Genomic DNA, 19,859 nt, shown 5'->3' on the forward strand with positions numbered 1-19,859 from the left:
GCGTACTTTCAACAATCGTGCGCCATATGCAATTTGCATCCAGAAACTATCTCCATACATACCTTGCTTAACTACCTCATGGACCTGAGTGATATGGGCCTCTCTGTTAGCTCCGTCAGCGTACACCTGGTGGCAATCATGGCCTTCCATGACTCAGTGGACAACTGCTCTCTCTTCGCACATCCAGTGGTTAAATGCTTCCTCTCAAGCCTGCAAAAGATGTGTCCAGTTCTTTGCCCTCTGGTACCACAGTGGAACCTCAACCTGGTCCTAGATGCACTCACCAGACCATCCTTTGATCCTTTAGCTACCGCACCACCGCAATATCTGTCAATTAAGGTGGCTGTCATAGTGGCAATAACATCCACTAGAAGGGTAGGGGAAATTAGAGCCCTCCTGGTGGATCCACCTTTCACCATTTTTACTGAAGATAAAAAAGTGATACTCAGACCTCATCCAACGTGTCTTCCAAAAGTTATAACCAATTTTCACATGAACAAACCTATTTACTTACCTGGGTATTACCCTAAACCTCACACTTCACCGAAGAGATGTTACTACATACCTTTGATGCAAGGCAGGCAGTTGCATTCTACCTTGACAGGACTAAAGCACCTAGAAAATTGGACATGCTCCTTGTGGTATGGTTGGGGCCTCATGCAGGAGCAGCTGTTTCAGCACAGTGCCTATCCAAGTGGATTGCAGAGTCCATATGCACTGTATACCAACTCAGAGGCAAACAGCTGCTACAGACTATTAGGGCTCACTCTACAAGGGTGATGGCTGCCACAACAGCCTTCCTGAATAATGTGCCACTAGTGGACATGTGTAGGATGGCCACATGGTCCTCTTTTGTACAATGCTACACTCGACAAAAGGGGCCAGTACCTGTCACAGGTCTAGCAGATGTGGTCCTTTCTCCATATAAAAAATTCCAATATCCACCTCCATCAAATGGGTACTGCTATGGAGTCACCTGAGTGGAGCACCTACAGGGATCACTTGAAGAAGGAAAATTAACTCACCCTGTGCAGCAACAGTGGTTCTTTGAGATGTGTCCCTGTGTGGGCTCCACTACCCTCTTGTCCTCCCCCCTACTTGGAGTCTACAGGGACTTCATGTAGAAAATGAATGGAATGGGTTCGCGCCACACACACACTCCACACAGTGGCCAGAGCACGAGACGTTCAGTGCACATGTGTGGCATTAGGGCTACGGCTCTGTGAACACTTTCCGGTCAGCACCATAGGGGCACTGCAAGACCTGAGTGGAGCACACACAGGGCCACATCTTGAAGAACCACTGCACGGGGTGAGTAGCTTTCCCTTATATTCACCCATCAGTGTTAATAAGAAAATGATGGTATCCATTTTCTAATGGACTGTATTTTAGGCTGCCCCCCGCCCCACATCCACTTTCAGCAGTCATGTTTCACGTACTTGCTTAAATAAGGTAGTATCCTTATTAATAATCCTTTAATGAGGTGCCACTTTATTTAGTATTGACAGTGCAGCTATGTGCCAAGGTTGGCAGTGAGGAATGTTTTACAGAAATGGCTTGTGATGAACTTGTTTAGCATTCCCTGCTATCATTTTGTTTTATGGGAACTGTTTGTATATGTCTGCATGTGTCACATGGCAGTTTTTATATTCAACTGCTATTACCTGTAGTAGCTTCTTCATTTTTTGCATGACTGGGGACAGGAAGGGAATGCGTGTTAGACTTTTAACTTCTTCTTAATGTATTCCCTCTCTATAGCTGTCTACTAACTCTCTAGTACCAAGCATAAGAAGGGAGAGGATTTAATCTGTTTAATCAGTGACACTGAGATGTGAATTAATCTGATATTTGAGTATGTTAGGGGTTTTTTTGTAACAAGTAAACATAAAATGGCCAAAAAATGGTATTTTAAAATAGTAAAATAGTATTTTTTTTTCTGTTCTGAATAATGCAGTGTGTATCATACTCATGATTGCAGCAGTTCCCTAATATCGCTTTAGCACTAATGGATACAGTCAAGATTTTTCATATGTGATTTTGTACTTTATCTGGAGAACAAAAGATCCTCTGTGGTACCTTGGGGTTGCCACAGTGGCCAAAAAGTTAGCCTGGTCTACTGGCATTACAGGTTATCTGCAGATTCATTTTGAGTAATGGGAATTCCTGGGTGTTATAGAGCTGGTGTTGTATGCCAAGCCACCTGCTGTGGGTCCACAGTTGCGTAGAAAGCATATGTGGGAGAAAGGGAGTCTCTTTACCCTAGTATAGGGGTGGCCAGCCTTTTGCATAGGGGGTGACATGGCAATTTTTTACATGTTCCAGGGGCCCCAAACCTGCCCCCCACCTGCAGGCTTAACCCCTCTCAGCCCCAAACCTAGGGTTAACTTACTTCAGTCATAAGCTCTGGGCTGTTGCTGATGCCCCTTGCTGCTGCCCCTTGCTGTTCCTTCACCGCAGCCACTGCCTCCCACTCAGTGTGGCTGTGCAGCTTCTCCCAGCTCAAGTACTCCCTTCCCACCTGCCCTGCCATGCTGAAATAATGTAACTCAGTTGGTTTAACGGCCAGATCCCTCCTGCCAGCCATTAAACTAGTTAAACTGAGTTCCTTTATTTCAGCATGACAGGGCAGGTAGCTGAAGGGAGGAGTCAGCAGCGTCAGTGTCCAGAGCCGCAAATGGCTCCTTAAGGAGCGACATGCATCTCTGGACTTGCAGGTTGACAACCCCATACCTGGCTATCAAATGGCACCACTGCCAGCTTTGCAGGCCAAATGAAAAGGCTCTGTGGGCTGGATTCTGGCCAGTGGGCAACATGTTGGCCACCCCTGCCCTAGTAATTTCCAGCTGCCAAAATGGATGGGCACTTGAATGTGTCTTAGAGCAGTCCTGTTCTTTTACATTTAAGGTACACAAAGGACCCTTGTAAACCGAGGGATTCTGAGAATGTGAAGGTGGCTTACCTTATCTTTAACCCCCACCCCACCATATTCAGTCCTGAGCTGAATGCAGGTAAGGTAGTCAGTGGTTTCTTCCCACTTCCTCCAGTCTTTGTCAGGATGAAATGTGCAATTATGCTGTTTAAACTAATAAACTTGAGTCCTCTTTAGTAATATGTCCTCATTTTCTATCATCTTGATTAACATACACATTTCTCATCACGTCTCTACCACCACCCCATCCTCTCCCTCCACTGCACCAAGTCCCACAGAAGTCATGGCATCAGAGGTTATCAGGTTGGGGGAGGGACTGGTTATGGGATGGTCAGCCACCGTCAGCAACTCCCTCCTACCCCACCCCCCAGTATTGCCTCTTTAATAGGGCTGTCAGATTATTTTAAAAAAAATCTCAATCATAAGATTTTTAAAAGGTTATTTGAATTGTACACAACATTGCAATTTATCAAATGACCTGTCTTCTGTCACTCAGTTTTATCTTCTGGCAGTCTGAGATAAAGGGATACCTAGAGCATGGGGTTGGCTCTTGCACATCTTGCAGTCTTCATCACCATCATCAACAACCGCCATGGGCTCAGCACCCATTTGTGTCCGATGCCTCCTTAGCTATTTCCTTCAATCTTTCTTTGTCCAGTGTGGGGTGCCTTAGTTTCTGTAGACTAGCTCTGCACCAATCTGCTATACCATCTTCCCATTATGCCAGATAGCAGGGTCTTGACTTTTTGTTCATCGTTCATTCTGCAGATATACCCGAATATCTGTAACTTCTGTTGTATAGCCTTCTGCAGTAGGTTCTCTTTTGTCCGTATCTTCCTGTATAATTCCTCATTGGTGACCTTCTGCAGCCATCCTTTTCAGAGAATCTTTCTATAACAACTCCTCTCGAATCCCAATATCCTTCTGTTTATATCTTCATTATCATTCACGTCTCACGTTTGTACTACATGCTGCTTAATACACACGTTTTCAAGATGCTCAGGTTCATTCCAAAGCTAATCCATCTCCTTCAAACTTTCTCTTGCTTTTGGTATTCTAGTCACTATTTCCTTCTTACAGTCTAGATCATACATAATGTTGCTCCCCAGATGTGTTCTCTAGTTCAACCCTGTCTACGCTGATTTTCCTACATGAACATATTCAATTCTTTTCTGAACACAGTTTGGGTTTTGGCCTTAATGGCATCCCCAGGCTAGCATTTCCTCAGGTTGACATAAATTGTATGAAGAAGTACTTCCTTATGTTTTTTTTTAAACATGCGTACTACAGATTTCATTGCATGACTCTTAGTTTGTGTTTTATGTGAAGTGATAAACAACACTTTCTATTAATTTTCTGCATGCAATTTATGATTTCTAGACAGTGATCTGAAGTTCTTCCAGTGGTGACTTGACCCACAAGTAGTATGTGTAGAGATGTCCTTCCCCATGCCTCAACTAAGGGTATAGTCACAGAGGTGTATTACTGTATTCCACTTTTGGAAAGGAGAGTGGGAAGAGGTCAAGAAAGAAAAGAGAAGAGAAAGTGATCCCTTCATACCACTCAAGCCATCATGCATGTTCAACAATTGTCTGACTGAGACTCATTTTGAAGTGCCTTCATGCTTGGGAGTAGATAAACACATTTTTCTCAAACCTATTTGGTTTGTAGCAGGGAAAGGAGCGATCCAGCTTTCCTAATTAGGCATGGCACTTGATTTAGTTTGTAAGCAAGTGAAAATGAAACGGTAATGCACAGATACACATTTGGAAGCAGTCATTCAAAAGAACTGCTAAGTAGCTTAATTAACTTAAGTGAATTAGTGGTCTGTTTTTAAAATGCACAAATTTAACTAAAATGAGAAGTCCTGTGGCAACTTATAGACTCACAGATATATTGGAGCATGAGCTTTTGTGTTCAAAGACATCTGACAAAGCGGGTCTTTGCCCATGAAAGCTTATGCTCCCATATATTTGTTAGTCTATAAGAAGCCACAGGACTTCTCATTGTTTTTGCGGATACAGACTAACACAGCTACCCATCTGACACAAATGTAACTGACTACTGTAGCTCTCTTTCTAACCCTGTACACTTGATAATACCAATCATATCACTATTTTTTCCTAAATTTAGTTCTGTGGTATAAATTACAAAGAAAAACATATATACACACACATACATACATATATATATATATAGATATATATATATAGATATATATATATAAAATACACATATACATATATATGTGTGTGTTCACTACTTATAGCAGAAGCTGAACTTAATACAGATATTTCAAAATTAAGTGTTTTGGTTGTGTTCATATCCTATGTTGTTGCTGTTTTGATGGTGATGGAAAAATTAAATGTTACAATGATCTGATTTGTCTGATAAAATCAAGACCTGTGCTTGATTAAGCATCCTTCAGAAGGGTTAGAAAAACATGGAGGAACAACTGCCCAAATAGCATTGTTAGTGGTCATTTGATACTAGGGTATAGTATGGAGAGTTGTGTAGCTCTATCCAAAAATCTGTTCAGGCCTTGCACCTTGAAAAGAGAGGACAATTCCAAATAAATGAGATTAAGCAGAGGTTTCAATTCAAGTATTCATTGCATAATATGAAAGATTGGGAGGGTGCGAAGGGAAGGGGAAATTTATTAGACCATATTTGAAACTTATTTAAGCTACAGCAAATTTACCATTTCATCTTTCTTTTGCAGAAACATTGCTGTCTGATCTTTAGTTGCAAGAAAAAAGGAATAAAAACAATATCTGCCTTGGATAAATTGGAAATGCTTTAAATTTGCAAAGAGATTTTGTGCCAGCTGCTGTAGAAGCTTTTACAAAACCACCTTTGGCACTAGGATGGATGAAATGCTTCAGACCTAAATGGTAACCTTAATTCTCTTATCATTTTATTTCTCTGATACAGCCCTTTAAGATAACTTATACAGATTAAAAAGGATTTTCTTCTTATCCCAGTTATATTTAAATATAGCAGTCTTACAACAGCTGAATTCTGGATAAATCTGTAATTTTACAACTTGAATGTATTCTGAACATTGCAGTTTTAGCTTTTATATCTGATGTTTATGTCTTATAAAAACCCAGATTTTTACTTGTTTTTGCTTTCCTATTCCCATTAGTTATATGCTTATTTGTGAATTGTTAGTTATTTGTTGTGGTGTCCTAAAGTATGTAAAGTAAGGTTGAAGCTGTAGTTGCAGGAATATGGAGTACTGAGCCTGATACAAGATTTGGAGGCCTGAACCAGAGGCTGTGAACTAAAGTCGGACCATGTATTAAAGTAGTTGCTTACTGCATCATTATTTAGTACATGTATTTGGCAATGTGGTCACTAGCATACGAGGCACTAGTTAAATAAATATATTTCAGCTACCACAGATATACCCCATTCTAGTATAAGATAAAGTGGTTTAACAACATAATGGGATGTTTTGTTGAAGGTATCTGCAACAAAGGTGTATTGAAATACATAAGATGAAATGTAAGTTGTGCATGTTAGTTTGTCTATACTTAACATTGAGACCTCTGCTTATATACTTCGCTTTAATTCTTTGTTCGACCAAGGGGCCAGTGGAAAGTTTGACCACTGACTGAGCATTTCCTTGCAACAGGGTAGTCAGGTAAGTGAACCTATAATCACACAAACAGGGTGCTAGGCCTATGTCTTCATAGCAATAAACCTGGCAAAATGACTTTGTCAATGAACCGTGCCCGTGGTCTTCCTTTGAATAACATTATTGTCTGCTGAGTGACAATGCTGTGCTAGCTACTAATAACAGTGAAGCTTCAATGACAGAAGCACCTAAGAAGCACCACTGAGCCATCAACATTTAACCTCCAGCACTTAATCACACTGGGTATTACTGTGAAGGTCTGCTGAACCAGCCATCTGTGCTGCATTGGGAAAGCAGGTAGAAAAAACACAAACACACATGCCAGCTGACAACAGAAGTACTTATAGAATTTATAGTATGACAAATTCTGTCAGAAACTTCTGTCTAAAGCTAAAAAGTATATAAGCACAATATGATAACGCTGATTTATTTCACATCTTTTAACTCTTTTCAGAATTGGACTGACACTGCTAATGTATTTTATATTGAAAGCCACCAAACAGCTATGATATTTTAACGTCTTTATCACTGTCAGAGTGCATAAGCTTTGAAGCAGGGACCAAAAATTTGGAAGGTTTCAGTTTTCCAAGACAGTGTAAAAAAGACAACCCCATCTTAGGTCTCTGAAATGAGCCCTCTACATTGAGCTCTTACTTATTTCTCAGAACTTCTTGTAGACCATCTTTTGACAAGCTTGGTACTATTGCTATTCTGTAGTGTCCTGCAGAGTGACTTTTAGTGGTGATAATTTCAATCCAAGTTATCTTGTGATTTCCTTATCATACTTTCGTATTTTGGTCATTCAACAGGATAAAATCATCCATACTGTATGGCTAGTGATTCTGCACCTGTGTTGCTATGCAAATGTATAGTCAGGGCTATCCACTATAAAAAGTGGGCAAGCAGCTGTTTGAAAGGAAGAGAAGGGTGCTGTTAAATATGCATAGGGCAATATAAATGCTTTTTATTTGCACAGGATCCTAGAAGTTAGAGTCCCTCTTTCTTATGTTTTTATTTTAAGGGAGAAGTCTCTCCCAGTATTTCATTTTGATAAAATAGCTAGGGCCTGCTTTTCTGAGTCTTAAAAAGATAGTTGTGCTGCCTCCCCTAGTCAGACACAGTGCTCGCTACACCCGGGCATCATTGGCTGAGTATGGCAAAACTGGAATGGGAGAGTTGTGCTGGGTTGGCACAGTTCAGTCTCTCATACTTCCTTTAAATTTTGTAGTTTTAGGGGCTTGTCTCCAGGGTGCTATGGTCTGCAGTGACAGAGTGTGCAGCCTAATGTGCACCAGCTTGTCGTGCACTAGCTAGTCCACGTACACCTTGCTGGTAAACATTTTAAAGGTCTCTACTGTCTGCTAATGTAAGATTTTTTTGAAACATGAGCACATTAATACACACAGGGGAATTTCTTATGTTTGTCAATAGGTTTTACACTGGACAGTTAGTGTATGACGCACTGGTATGTAGTGGAATGTATACCCCATTGATATGGACTAATGTACTACATAGCTAAGCCCAGAGGGTGGCATTTGCAAAATTTGTAGGATTAATTGTAATTGTTTCAATTGAAGTTCATGGCAAAACTCCCTTTACTGTCAGGGAGCCAGAGTTAGGCTAGCACTGTGGATGTTGGAAAATTCCACAATAAATTGTATGGTTTTGGGCCATTCTATCCTTTGGTCAACAGGTCACCCAGGCCTTTTTCTAACTGCTTTACTGTGTTCATTTAATAAAAGCTCTGTAGTTCAGAACTTGTTGGTATGTATTGTATTTGTTTTGACTTCCTAGAGTCTATGGCTGTCAAGATTTGTTCTTTACATTGTATATGAAGTTCCCATTGGTCTTCCTCAGTATGTATCTCAGAAATTAGATAGGTATAAGTCAATTCTCCTTCTTAATTGATATTTTTTTAAAGATATCATGTTGTTTCCCCACCTCGTGCCTCAAATCCTCTTTCTTTTTGCCTTTTGTCGTTTTGTAAAAACAATGAGAAGTCCTGTGGCACCTTATTTTTCAGAACATAACGGATGTAATTTGTAATGGGCCAAGACCCACTTCATCAAATGCTGTAATGGAGATTCCAGAAGCAGGTCTGAGTATATAGGTGCATGAAAAGTAGGGAGTACCAAACAAGAGGAAGGCCAAAAATTTCATCTGTTTGCATTTGGAGAGGATGATGTCATCTATATCTGTGCAAGTTTTTTCATGAGACCAATGGATTTCCTCTCCATACAGCCAAATACAGGGATTGGTACTCCCTTCTTTTCATGAGCCTTTATATTTAGACTTGCCTCTGGAATTTCTACTACATGCATCTGATGAAGTGGGTCATTGCCCTTGAAAGCTTATGCTCCAAAAAATATGTTGGTCTGTAAGGTGTCACAGGACTTCTCATTGTTTTTGTGGATGCAGACTAATTTAGCTACCCCTCTGATACTTGCCTTTTTGTGGGTGTTTATAAAGGCAAACATCTGTTTCCTTGTGTTTCCTAAAAGAGCAAGGTGAGAAGAAACCAACTCAATTTTTAATATCTTCATTTGCCCAAAGTGAAGAACTTCAACAAATTCGAGCACTTGTTAATTTGAGTAGGAACAAAGAGGAAGCTGTGCTAGTCTATACACTATCAAAACAAAAAGCAGTCAAGTAGCACTTTAAAGACTAGCAAAATGGTTTATTAGGCCTGTCCCACGAAAGCTCACCTAATAAACCATTTTGCTAGTCTTTAAAGTGCTACTTGACTCCTTTTTGTTTTGTTAATTTGAGGTAATTTAGAATTTCCCCAAAAATATCTGAGTGGGAGGTTATGATAATGTAAGTAACAAGCCCACATGTAATTTCCTATAAAAAGAAAAAGAGGTATGCAGCAACAGGTTTTATGGAAAAGAGAGCATGTGAATGCAAGCTTAAGTCTGTAACTAAAGTTGTGTCAGAGCAACAGTAAAGGGCTTGAAAGCACTCCACCCAGAAGATCCTGTTTTGTTTTTGTCTTGTGCTGTTGCTGCCTGCAGTTCAACCATTGTATTTTAATCTTTACATTATGTAGGCATTTAGAAATGCATTTGATTGTGATGTACTTTAGAGCTGGAGAGGGAAATAGAAATCATTCTGGTAGCTTGTGTCTGAACTCAAATTAGATATTTTCTTAACCAAGAAAAACGTTAATAGGAGTTCTGGTGGAACAGGAATAGTCAGAGGGTGCCATGGGAAAGCATTGTCTCATGGCTCAGGAAGACCCTAACAGGCTGTATTAGGAGGAGTTGTTTTGACTCTGGAAGTGCTGGATGAAGCTGTATGGGAGGAGATTTCCCTTGTGTAGAGATGGGCCAGAAGTGCCATTTGAAGAGGTTCCCTCAAATTCTGGGCTGACTTTGGTGGGAAGTGCCTAAGATGCCATGTGGGCAAATTCCTTCCCTATTTGAGAACAGCTAGAGGATGTTGTACAGGAGGGTTCTCTTGGCTCAGGGAATATGTTTTATGGGAGGGTGTTCTCTCAGCTTGAGAACACATTTTTTCCACTTGAGTCACTGAGTAAAATCTAAATGAGTAATAAAGCTTCTAATTAAAATTCAATCAGTTAGAATAATAAAAGTGAATTTATCATCAGGAAGGAAGACCAGAATGAGGGAAAATAATCTGCTAAGAGGAGGAAAGCCACCACCTTCTCAGTAACAAAGGAAGGTTGTAAACCATGGGTGTCCAACCTTTTGGCTTTCCTGGGCCGCATTGAGTGAAGAGGAATTGTCTTGGGCCGCATATAAAATATATAATATAGTTAATGTATATAAATCACATAATAATGTTAAAAGTTTACAATCTTGTGGGTCCGCATTACTAGCTGTCCAGGGTCTCATGCGGCCCGTGGGCCGCGGGTTGGACACGCCTGTTGTAAACCTTTGGGAAACACCTTTGTTGGACAAATGGATTTGGTCCCCATCTACACAATTATGTATCCATAGACACAGCCATTTTGCATGCATCTGTAATACTAGATGCACAAACCTTTTCCTTCTCCCAGAGATGCTCTCCTCTGCATTTTGAAGATTAACCATTTTGACACAGGTGTTTCATGAATCTTCCTGTGTAAGTGTTGGTTTGTATACATGAGGGGAAACTGCCCATTGATTCCTGCTGTGCTTTTTTTTCCCCCCTAGAAACAACTTCAGCTTTTGCTTCCTCTTTGACTTGGCACACAGAAGGAGGAAGGAACACACAAAACATGGTGCTGAAGCAGAATCTGATTTGACCGAAAAAGATTTTTTAACATTTGCTGTGTAAGTTACATTGTTATCTAGAGAATCATTGATGGCCTTACAACATTTTTTTAAGAACAAGAAAAAGTATCATAGCTACTTCTCAGATCTTTTGTTTTTTTATTTCCTCTTATAATGATTTTACATTTACACCATGCCTTTTTGTTTAAAAAAAAAAAAAAAAAAGATTCCATACTCAGCGGCTCCCCACCCTCCCAGCCCCCACTAGCCAGACTGCCAAAGTGCCAGCACCAGCACAAAAAAGCACTGTATTTACATATCCACTTCAGTCTTGATGAAACTTCCATATATAAGACAGTAAATAGAATTAGCATTGCGAACTGCATGACAGAAGTTGAGTTTAAGCAGCAATTTGTAGAGGAGAACAGGGTAGGTGCTTGGTGAAGAGAGAAGAGGCTGTTTCAGCCCTAATGGTGATGCGGTATAAAAAAATCCAAAAGATACTTTTGCGCATCTCTGAAACAGTCCGTTTTAGAGAAGAAAACATGATTTGGGAAACTATGCACACCAATGTTCTACAGCACTTGAGGATAAGGAAGGCAGAATACTGCATAAAATTTTATTTTTAAGTTATCTAAAAAATTTTAGAAGTCACATAAGCTGAACTTTACAATAGCCTACTTTTCTTCATCATCAACTCTGACGTTCAGAAGAAGCAATTCCTATGTTGCAGAAAATGAAATGTTATCGCCAGTCCGTAAAAATAAATAAATGATTCCTTTGTAAAATGTGGTTGTAGCTTCATTAATGGCAACATAATTGTCCTTTTTTTCAATTCCCTGCACTCCAGGAATTTCTGTAGTCCAGCTTCAAGATTGCATTTTAACATATAGTTTCTGTTCCTACAGTAATGAGGAAAACCTTCAAGATATGAAATGAATGTAAACCAGTGTCTATGTTCTACTTGAATCTGTAGACAAAAACAATAGTTCTTAGATGTGTGAAATGCCTCATTCTTCTCAGTGGGATATTGGCTCTAAAGCCTAGTGTTAATTACTTAGCAGCTGACATTTTAGCAGAAACATCAAGCAAATGTGCTACTTCATTATTAGATGCAGTGGTATTATGTCATGGGGTGTAACAGTGGCTGTCAAGGTTGTTTGGGTGGGAAATTTGGAATTCAACTCCCCTTCCTCTCCCAAATGTTCCATCCTTTCTTCAAAAGATGGAAAGAGTGAGGAGATGCCTTTTTTGAGTCCATTGACTTTGAGTGGCTTTTAAATATTTTTTTCTTTAAAACAAATAGCCACTTTTTGGATGGTGGGGAAGTGTACCTTTCCCTTTACACTTCAGTATATACCCACAATAGCCTCAAATTTCTTTGTTTATATCCAGTTATGCCTCATTCTTAATATTGCTTTAACGTAGAAAAATAGGTTATTGTTTCAACCTCAATGGTTACAATCAAGAATTTTGGAGATCTTTTATTTGAAGAGTAGTTAAACAGATGTAATTTTGGTTTTGGGTAGAAAAGTCATTACCTTGATTGCCAGTTTTCAGTCCTAACTAGACTTTTCCAGAGGAGTTATGAACTCCTGAAGAAGGTGATTCATAAATGGAAACATTGTCAGACCAAGTAATAATAAAAAGGAAATATTTATAAAGGGTCCTCTTGTAAATTGTATTCATTTCCAGAGTGGATTATTAACTCCTTCTCTGGCTTCCTCTGTGACCTAGCTGTTATTTCACTTTCATGCTGAAGAGTGCCCTCCCACAGTAGTGTTAAATATCATATCTTGCGCATATGCTCATTTGATATGTAGAAAGATGTCTCTCTCCTTTTAAATTCATGCTGATGAAATGGCTGCCCATGGAAATGTAACCTAAAATCATCAGGGCAGACATTGACAGGACAAAATGGAAAAAAAAAATTAATAGATTTTGTAGAGTTCAAAACATGTTATATTGCTGTGCTAGCCAAAGGCTGCTGTGTGCTACATTCAGACTGTGCTCTGGTACTGCATATCACGCCAACAAGTTGTGCATTAGTACTACATTAATTTAAAAAAATCTTGTTTTGTTTGCTTTATTGCTGCTTTGATTTAAAAAAACATATAAAAAAGACAGTTGGATTCATAATCTGAACAGGGAGTCAGACACACCATGACAAAAACCTGGGAGCTAAAGGGTTTTCTGCATCCATTGCTATCCGTGAGTGTCTCTCTGAAATTGCAGTCCAGTGCAATAGAATAAATATACATTCCACAATAATCTTCAATTCCTGCCCCCCACTTAATAGTCTTAGGTACTTTTTCATTGTACATTTTCTGAGGTTTTATAGCTCATTAGCAGTAATAAATTAACAGTGTGCCTTAAGCAAGACTTCATAAACCTAAGTAAGGAAGAATGAAGATACAATTCACTAGTTGGGGTTTGTTTGTTTGTTTTTTTCAAATGTGTATTCTCTGCAGTTTGCCTGCTGAACCTTCTTACCCAGGTCTTTTAATCATGTAATACTGCCAACATTTTAGGAAGAGATTCCAGAAAGCAATTTATACTTAGTAAGTATTAAGGATTTGGAGGGATGAATGTGTCAAGAATACATTCTGTGGATATTTGTGAGTTCAGAGTTCTACCTACTGAAAAAGATAAGTTTTTTTTTAACTGACAGTTGTTTCAGATAACCTTTATTTTCCTACAACTGGTAACAGTTAACTGTAAGAAATGATGTTGTCTTGAATGTTACAGTACTTTGAATTTTTTCAATAACTCCGATTTTAAGGAAGAATATTGTGTTCTATAGCAATGAAGACATCTAAAACTGCCAACCAAAATCCAAAATGGTCCAAAATCTGAGCTGAAAAGCTATGTGTGGTCTCTGTTGAAGACTACAATTCTGAAATGGGAGATAAAGGCAAAGGTATCTCATAGACTTTCTTTTTACAAGAAGGTTTAACTATCATTTGATCCAGATTAATCTTCTGTTTCTTCTCTTTTAATGACCAGCTATTCCTAAATTTCTCTCCCTCCCAGGCCATCCTCAGATATTCAGACTGGTATAAATCCAAGATTGCCAACTTAAGGAATTTGGGATGCTCCATAGAAGCTGCTCCTTAGGGACAGGGATGCTCCATAGAAGCTTCCCATTTTTGTCTCATAGTAGGCTTCTTTAATGATCAGATAGGAGATGTATGAATAGTTGGAGCACCAGGTCTCATAATCGTTGGGTTTTTGTTTTTTTATACATTCATTCTTTTTTAGAATCCACTGTATTAAACATGGAATACCAAACCATGGATACCTTTATTTTTAAATAATTTTGTGATTGATACTTCTTGGATTTTACTCCTTTCAAACTGAATTTCATCTTTCCCTATCCTATTACATTGGCAAGTGGTATTGGCAAAGGATGCATTTCCAGGGTGAAAGGAAGGGAGGTGGGGGAAAAAAACCTATTCACCCATTACTTCAGATGCTCCTAATTTAGAGATTTATTGATTGATTCGAGGGCTGAAAAAGGTATTTTCCCCTCCCTTGACGCTAAAGCAAACTGCAGTGATTTTGTATAAAGCATGAGAATGACTGTGTTATGGAAAAAATGTTGTGTATGCAGTTGCCATAGAAATAGGTATCCAGACCTACAAAACAGAGCTGCAGTCTACAGTGTCTCTGTTTTCTGACACCAGCTGTAAATCAGAGAGGTTATATTAACTCCCTTCTCCCAGTTTATGAAATGGCATTTAGGAAGTTATATAAAACATGCCTCTGGTTTGGTACATTTGCTAATATTAAAAGGAAAGTGAGGATACAGGAGGCTGCTGTTTCTAAAAATGTAGTTGAAGAACAGATATAAAATAGAACTGTCAAGCATTTCCTTAATACCAATGTCATAGTAACCAAGATATTTTCAACATTATTTTGTAGCCTTTTTCGTAATGAAGTGATTTATTTAGATATTTGAAATAGTTTAATTTTAGAAACTTCAGGCACATAAAAGCTTTCTGACTGTCAGTGATATCATGCTCTATGAGGGTTTGCACCTGATTATTCTTCTTTCTGTGTGTACTGCATTTCATAGTAGCAGTAAGCTACAGCCCTTGTGCATTTCTGGAAATTTAATACACTTTTATTACATGTCTGTAGTCAGTCAACTTTTTATCTCATGCATTATAACCTGAGCTAAGAGTTTTGTCTGAGACAAAAAACAAGCAGTTCTGTAGCATCTTAGATGACCACATTTATTAGGTAATGAGCTCACAGAAATTCTTCACATTTTTAGATTACCAGCATCCCCATCTGGGAAAATTATTGGTGATATTGTCTACAGTTTTATAAGACTACCTAGGTTCTGACTGTAAATGCTTAGAAATGCACTACCTTTTTTGTCTTACCACTTCAGTAACCATTGCTTGTATGGTGCTAGAATTTTTCTTATCAGTTTTGCCGGGTGGACAATCCTATGGAGCAGCATCGTGTTGATGGATCTGACAACCTGCATGGAGGGGAGGAAGACATGATCTAGTTCAGGTGTCGCAGGACGTCTCCCCCGCAGTCTCGGGCCCATTCTGCCCCACTCCCTTCTGGCCCCAGCCTCATCCAGACCCCTGCCCCCTCCCATCCAGCCCTTTGCAGCAGTGGGTTGCCCTTGCCCCAGCCCCCTGTGGGGGACGCATGACCCAGCCCTACCTTACCTCCATGAGTGTGGCCCCGACGGTGGCCTTGCCCTCTTCAGTCTGTTGTCCCACGGAGCGGTAGAAGTCCGGGGTGGCCAGCTTCCAAATGGCGATTGTGACCTGTTTTTCCAGGGTGAAGGCTGGCCACGTGCGGGTGTCCTAGTGCCGGAGTGCGAGAGCAAGCCAGTGGCAGATCTCTGCTTGTCGGCCCCGTACGCAGTGTTTCCTGCCTCCCTTCTTTCGAAAGAGGGCTTGGAGCTGTGTAGATGCTCTCTTTCGAAAGACCTGGGGCGGCACTTCGAAAGAGCTGATCGAAATGTCCATCCACTAATGGCATCGGGTGCTCCTTTTCGATGGGCACTATTTTGACTGCCAAACATCGATTTTTGCCCTCTCAAAAGGGTGCTCACAGGTAGACCTAGCTTTAAAGCATTCTGTAGACAGAGTTTCAACAGAACTCTGCATTTCCTTGGCAGTATTATCCCTCAATAATTTGAGGCATAACAGTCAACAGAAGTGCTGTGTAGACACTGCTGGTGACAGAGAGGACTTCCGGTTGCAGGGCAGCCCTCTATTCCACTTTCTGGCACCAGGGAGCAGGGCAGTCTGGCAGCTCTCTGTCGACAGAGCAAGTTGTGCGTAGATTCAATCTGTTGACAGAAGTTCTGTTGCGATTTCCCTGCAGACATAGCTGAGCAGTTTTTGAACTGCAGAAGGCATACTAACATATCAGCTGATGCTGCTTATTCCTGTTATTGCCTCTGTTTCAGATTTCCCTTCATACTCTGGAACAGGAACAGAATCAGACTGATAGGATCTCATCATGTGAATCAGGGCTGATCAACAGTGGGTCCAGAACTTTTGCAAGAAAAAGCAGGCTTTCCTGGTGGATTGTGCAGCTGCTTGCCCCATCTACCAGTGTCTGACACATTCCTGGTTAGGGCCATACTGAAGTCAAGTCCATTTGGATCAATTTAATGGTCATAGGATTTTGATATTTGTAAATGGAGGCCTAAAATGTCAGCCTTCAGAGCTGGGCACCTGGCCAACAGCCCTTCAGCTCTGAGTGAAGTGCACAAATAATAGTGGCAATACTGCAACCCCTAAAATAACCTTATGTTCTTCAAGAACAACAAGAAGTCTTGTGGCACCTTATAGACTAACAGATATTTTAGAGCATAAGCTTTCGTGGGCAAAGACCCGCTTCATCAGATGCCTGAGTGGGGCGGGGGGGGGGTTTCAGAGGGGCATTTAAAGAATGGGGTTGCAGAAAAAGGGAGGGCCAGAGCTGACAAGGTCTATTCAGCAAGGTGGAAATGGCCCAGTATCAATAGTACGTATCAAAAGAGTCAAAAACAAGTCAGATAAGACGGGGGGATATGAGCCATTGTCAGAGTCTAATGGGGAGATATTAAAACCCAGGGCAGAGAAGCTGTTTTTGTCAGCTGTGAGCCACTCCCAGTCTCTGTTTAATCCTTGGTAAATGGAGTCAAATTTGCAAATAAATTGCAGCTCAGAGATTTCTCTCTCCACTTGATTTTTGAAATTTCTTTGTTTCAGGGCTGCCACCCTTAAATCTGCTACTGAGTGTCCAGGGAGATTGAAGCGTTCCCCCACAGGCTTCTGTACATTACCGTTCATGATGTCTGATTTATGTCCATTTATTCTTTTACGTAGAGACTGTCCAGTTTGGCCAATGTAAACTGCAGTGGTGCATTGCTGGCATATGATGGCATATACTATGTTCATAGATGTGCAGTTAAAGGAGCCCCTGATGGTATGGTTGATGTTAGGTCCTGTGATGATGTCGCTGGTGTAGATATGTGAGCAGAGTTGGCAGCGAGGACCATTGCAGGGGCTGGTTCCAGGCCTAGAGCCACTGGTTTGTGATTTGTAGTGGCTGGTGAGGATTTGTTTAAGGTTGGCTGACTGTCTGTAGGAGAGGACAGGCCTGCCTCCCAAGGTCTGTGAGAGTGAAAGATCATTGTTCAGGATGGGGTGCAGATCACTGATGATGCGTTGGAGAGGCCTTAGGTGGGGGCTGTATGTGATGGTCAGTGATGTTCTCCTGTTCTCCTTGCAAGGCCTGTCTTGTAGCAGGTGGCTTCTGGGAACCTGTCTGGCTCTGTCAATCTGTTTTTTCACTTCCTTAGGTGGGTATTGTAGTTTGAGGGAAGCTTGGTAAAGGTCTTGTAGATGTTTGTCTTTGTCTGACGAATCAGAGCAAATACAGTTGTACCTTAGTGCCTGGCTGTAAACAATGGCTCATGTAGCATGCCCTGGATGGAAGCTGGAGGTGTGTAGGTAAGCATAGCAGTCCATGGGTTTTTGATATAGGGTGGTATTTATGTGACCGTCGCTTATCTGCACATTAGTGTCCAGGAAGTGAATCTCTTGTGTGGACTGGTCCAGGCTAAGGTTGATGGTGGGGTGGAAACTGTTGAAATCATGGTGAAACTCTTCAAGAGCCTCCTTCCCATGGGTCCAGATGATGATGATGTCATCAATGTAGTGCGGGTAGAGAAGGGGTGCTAGGGGACAAGAACTGAGAAAGCGTTGTTCCAGGTCAGCCATAAAAATGTTGGTATACTGTGGGGCCATGTGGGTGTCCATAGCAGTGCCACTGATTTGAAGGTATAATTTGTCCTCATATCTGAAATAGTTGTGGGTGAGGACAAAGTCACAAATCTCCACCCACATTTGTGCCTCAGTCTCATCAAGGATAATGTTCCTAACAGCTTGTAGTCTTTCTTCATGTGCAATATTGGTATAAAGGGCCTCTACGTCCATGGTGGCCAGGATGGTGTTTTCAGGAAGGTTACGAATGGATTGTAGTTTCCTGAGGAATTCGGTGGTATCTCAAAGAAAGCTGGGGGTGCTGGTAGCATAGGGTCTAAGTAGAGTCCACATATCCAGACAATCCTGTGGTGAGGGTGCCAATGTCTGAGATGATGGGTGGTCCCCGTGGGTACTCCACATTAGGTGTCGGGCTTGCCCCGGTGCTGCAGATCGGAGATTTCCAAGCTGTATCTCATCAGATCACGCATGCCGCAGGTGTGCACTGGTCTTTCAAACACTTTCGATCACACGCGTGATCCGGTGCACGCCAGTTTCTCTCAACCGCCAGCGGCTGCAGACAGACTTCGCTTCGGCTCCAACCGCTAACAAGATAAAGCCATTTACTTGTTACTAGTTGTTAGTTTCTGCTCCTAAAAACTGTTCTTTAGACATCCTTTACTGTATATAGCTTTAAAACAAAATAGAGAGAAAAAGAAAGGAACGGAGAACAGTGGCTACGGGGGCCTTCTTATCTCTGACTTAGCAGGTTGTTAAACCTTATCTACAGTTCTTTGTTTTTTGTTACTTAAGTACCCTCGTTAAAGTTGGACTGCATTACGTTACTTAACAAGAAAGATGTCCCTGGCGGGTTTCAAAAAAAAGAGAGTCCTGCCGCGAAGCTATGACAACCTCGGACGGCCATAGAAAATGTATTCATTGTCTGGGTGAGATCCACGTACCTCAAAAATGTCCTCACTGTTCCAAACTGATGGCCAGAGCGAGGAAGGACAGGGAGATGAGGCTGAAAATGATTCTATTTGACAAAGCCCTTCAACCTAAAACAACTGAATGATCCCCTTCAGAGGGCCCGTCAGTGCCGCAGAAACGAAAGGCAATCTCTCTGACTTCCTTGGGTCATAAGAGGAAGAAAGTATCCCCTACTTGATCCTTGCCCGTATTGCCTACGAGCAGGACGAGTGAGGCACAGGGCTGGGGCACACTTGCTGCCAAAAGAACTGAGAAACCCGGAGACCAAAAGACAGTGCCTGGATCTCAGACTGCTAAAGATATGGCACCGAAGATCCCACAGGTGCCTAAGCGCCAGGTGCCGGAGACTGCAGCACCGAGGCCTCCCGCACCAAGAACAACGGAACCAGGGATGTTGAAACGGAGACCTTCGGTGCTGATTACCTGTGCAGAGCCACAGGCCCAGGCACTGTGTGTGGAACCGCCGATGCTGATATCCTCACTAAAGCCCGTGGCACCAGACATGGCTCAAGCCATATCAGCGCCAACCCACCCATCCTGAGAACAGAGAAAAGCGCTTTCTAAGACTTGGCACTGAAGCCCATCGCCACACCTTCTCGTTGCGCCTCTCTCCCCTCGCTCTCCTGAAACATATATGCCAGAGTGATCACTAACACCGGTCATAACCTTTCTTGAGACCACCGTCTCCACTCCCACAGCCCCCTCTCGCTGGCTCAGGCACCCTTCACCTGATTTCCGGCACTCATGAGAGCTATGTGCATACCCTTTATGTGGACATTTCCATCTATGTCCACATCGTCAAGGAGCTCTCACTCCTGTCATCACAGATGCAGACAATGCTCATGCTCCAG

The 19,859-nt window shown here is 41.4% G+C and overlaps 1 protein-coding gene across 8 annotated transcripts in view; it reads left to right on the top strand.

Moving 5' to 3' along the window:
* Nucleotides 1-19,859, top strand: part of PEAK1 (pseudopodium enriched atypical kinase 1) — a 221,299-nt gene that overhangs the window by 117,445 nt on the left and 83,995 nt on the right. For all 8 annotated transcript variants that reach the window (XM_075007167.1, XM_075007165.1, XM_075007173.1 and 5 more), the window contains one exon: nucleotides 5,652-5,823. The gene's annotated coding sequence lies outside the window, so the exon portion shown is untranslated. The remainder of the gene's footprint in view (nucleotides 1-5,651; nucleotides 5,824-19,859) is intronic.

The sequence above is a fragment of the Carettochelys insculpta genome, chromosome 12 (assembly GCF_033958435.1).
Source record: "Carettochelys insculpta isolate YL-2023 chromosome 12, ASM3395843v1, whole genome shotgun sequence".
In the NCBI taxonomy this organism is placed as follows: Eukaryota; Metazoa; Chordata; order Testudines; family Carettochelyidae; genus Carettochelys; species Carettochelys insculpta.